The sequence below is a fragment of the Anastrepha ludens genome, unplaced genomic scaffold (genome assembly GCF_028408465.1).
Source record: "Anastrepha ludens isolate Willacy unplaced genomic scaffold, idAnaLude1.1 ptg000094l, whole genome shotgun sequence".
NCBI lineage: Eukaryota > Metazoa > Arthropoda > Insecta > Diptera > Tephritidae > Anastrepha > Anastrepha ludens.
This window is the reverse complement of record NW_026530112.1, coordinates 12,501-15,000: the sequence shown is the minus strand read 5'-3', so window position 1 is coordinate 15,000 and position 2,500 is coordinate 12,501. Positions and strand designations below refer to the sequence as shown.

The following is a 2,500-nucleotide window of genomic DNA, read 5'->3' as shown; positions in this document are numbered from 1 at the left end:
GGTATAAATAATAATAAATTATCATTATACATAACTATATGGAACGCCCCGGGATTGAATTAATTGACTATTTAAGAAAATAGACTAAAAATTAATCCCATTATATTTTTAAGTTAAGTTAATTATGCCATTAAGTTTAATATAACTCAATGACTTGCACATATGTTAGACTCCTTGGTCCGTGTTTCAAGACGGGTCCCGAAGGTATCCTGAATCTTTCGCATTGTTAATCATATAAATGCATACAAATAAATATTAATATCATAGATATTAAATTTTTTGTAAAATTCAAAAAATGAATTTTAGCATTATATATAATAAAATCTATCAACACTTTATCAAATCATTAGTATTTATTCTATGTTAATATGCTTAAAAAGCAAATTAATTTAAATAAACTTAATATCACCAATGATCTTTTGATAAATACTTTTATTATGTTAATAGATTACAATGTCCTTATATGAAAAAAATGCACATTATTTTTAATTATTTAATGATGAATTTTTCATAATGGATATTCAGGTTCATCGGGCTTAACCTCTAAGCAGTTTCACGTACTATTTAACTCTCTATTCAGAGTTCTTTTCAACTTTCCCTCACGGTACTTGTTTACTATCGGTCTCATGGTTATATTTAGTTTTAGATGGAGTTTACCACCCACTTAGTGCTGCACTATCAAGCAACACGACTCTTTGGAAATATCTTTCTAGTAATCATTAACGTTATACGGGCCTGGCACCCTCTATGGGTAAATGGCCTCATTTAAGAAGGACTTAAATCGTTAATTTCTCATACTAGATATTAAGATATTCCATACACTGCATCTCACATTTGACATATAGACAAAGTGACTTAGTGCTGAACTATTTTCTTTTCGCTCGCCGCTACTAAGAAAATCCTTGTTAGTTTCTTTTCCTCCCCTCATTAATATGCTTAAATTCAGGGGGTAATCCCATATGAGTTGAGGTTGTTTTAAAATATTTTTTATCTTCTCACAATTTAATAAATAATTATATCATCTTTTCATCTCTATTTTTCTTTTTTCCTTTTATATAAATATATATTATAAATAATAATTATGTAAAATGAGGCAATTCTAGAATAAAAAAAATTAATTTTTATGCTAGACATTCCTCCTTTAATTACATATATAAATTAATATTTTATATATATATAAATAATATGAAAATTTTTTAAAGAGAATACTTAGATTCAAAATTTTTTTTATTTCATTTTATTTGAGAGGATTTTTTTTTTTTAAGAATATATTAATAAATAAAAAATTCATTATATATCTTTATTTTTTTGCTATTAATATTATGAATTATTTAAAATCCAATAATATACACATTTGCTTAAATTCAATTATTTTTATAAAAGAATAAGCAACTTATTTAGCATAGTCTTACAACCCTCAACCATATGTAGTCCAAGCAGTACTTTAAAATTTAATTTAATGTACATAACAGCATGGACTGCGATATGCGTTCAAAATGTCGATGTTCATGTGTCCTGCAGTTCACACGATGACGCACAGTTTGCTGCGTTCTTCATCGACCCATGAGCCAAGTGATCCACCGCTTAGAGTATTTTTTTATTTATTTTTATTTATAACAAATGTCAATTTTTTTTTGCATATATTAATTGAAAGAGTAAAATTAAATAATAATAATAATAAAATATAAATTGATTTTCTTTCAATAATATATATCAAATATATTTAACTCTAAACATTTTTATTAAGTTGCGAATGTCTTAGTTCAACAATAATACAGTGGTGGTATTTATTATGTTTGATTATTTTGTATTTTTTTAATCATTTTATTTATATATAAATATAATAATAAATATATACCACTTTTGTTATTGTGAACAAATTAACTTATCATTCAATCAAATGAATAATAAGTACAACTTTCTATTTTCATGTTTAAAGGTTTTTAAAAGAAAAAATAAGAAAAAACATTACAAAATGTACCATCATATTATATTTAATATGATATAATTGATGGATAACAAATTGAATGAAAAAGAATAAAAAGAATATGGATTCAAAATAATTATAAATTTTTCTTTTTTTTCTTTTTTTCTTTTGTTTGTTTTTGTTTTTATTTGTTTTGGCATTGTTTGTTTTTCTTACGGATATGGAACACAATAATGATCCTTCCGCAGGTTCACCTACGGAAACCTTGTTACGACTTTTACTTCCTCTAAATAATCAAGTTCGGTCAACTTTTGCGAAACAACCGTGACACACGAGGCGTCACAGTGATCACGTCCGGAGACCTCACTAAATAATTCAATCGGTAGTAGCGACGGGCGGTGTGTACAAAGGGCAGGGACTTAATCAATGCGAGTTAATAACTCGCACTTACTGGGAATTCCAAGTTCATGTGAACAGTTTCAGTTCACAATCCCAAGCATGAAAGTGGTTCAGCGGTTTACCCGGACCTCTCGGTCTAGGAAATACACGTTGATACTTTCATTGTAGCGCGCG

At 27.1% G+C, this 2,500-nt stretch overlaps 2 non-coding genes and 1 pseudogene across 2 annotated transcripts in view; all 3 read right to left on the bottom strand.

Annotated features, from left to right (window-relative positions):
• The window catches only part of LOC128871364 (large subunit ribosomal RNA), a 4,516-nt pseudogene extending 3,543 nt beyond the window's left edge, over positions 1–973 (bottom strand).
• A 438-nt stretch (positions 974–1,411) lies between these two features.
• LOC128871363 (5.8S ribosomal RNA) lies at positions 1,412–1,592 on the bottom strand. Its single transcript, XR_008455916.1, has one exon. It is a non-coding gene; the product is annotated as a 5.8S ribosomal RNA (ribosomal RNA).
• Positions 1,593–2,158: 566 nt separating this feature from the next.
• Positions 2,159–2,500, bottom strand: part of LOC128871365 (small subunit ribosomal RNA) — a 1,991-nt gene continuing 1,649 nt past the window's right edge. Inside the window, exon 1 of the ribosomal RNA XR_008455917.1 lies at positions 2,159–2,500. This exon is cut by the window's right edge and continues 1,649 nt beyond it. This is a non-coding gene — a ribosomal RNA (small subunit ribosomal RNA).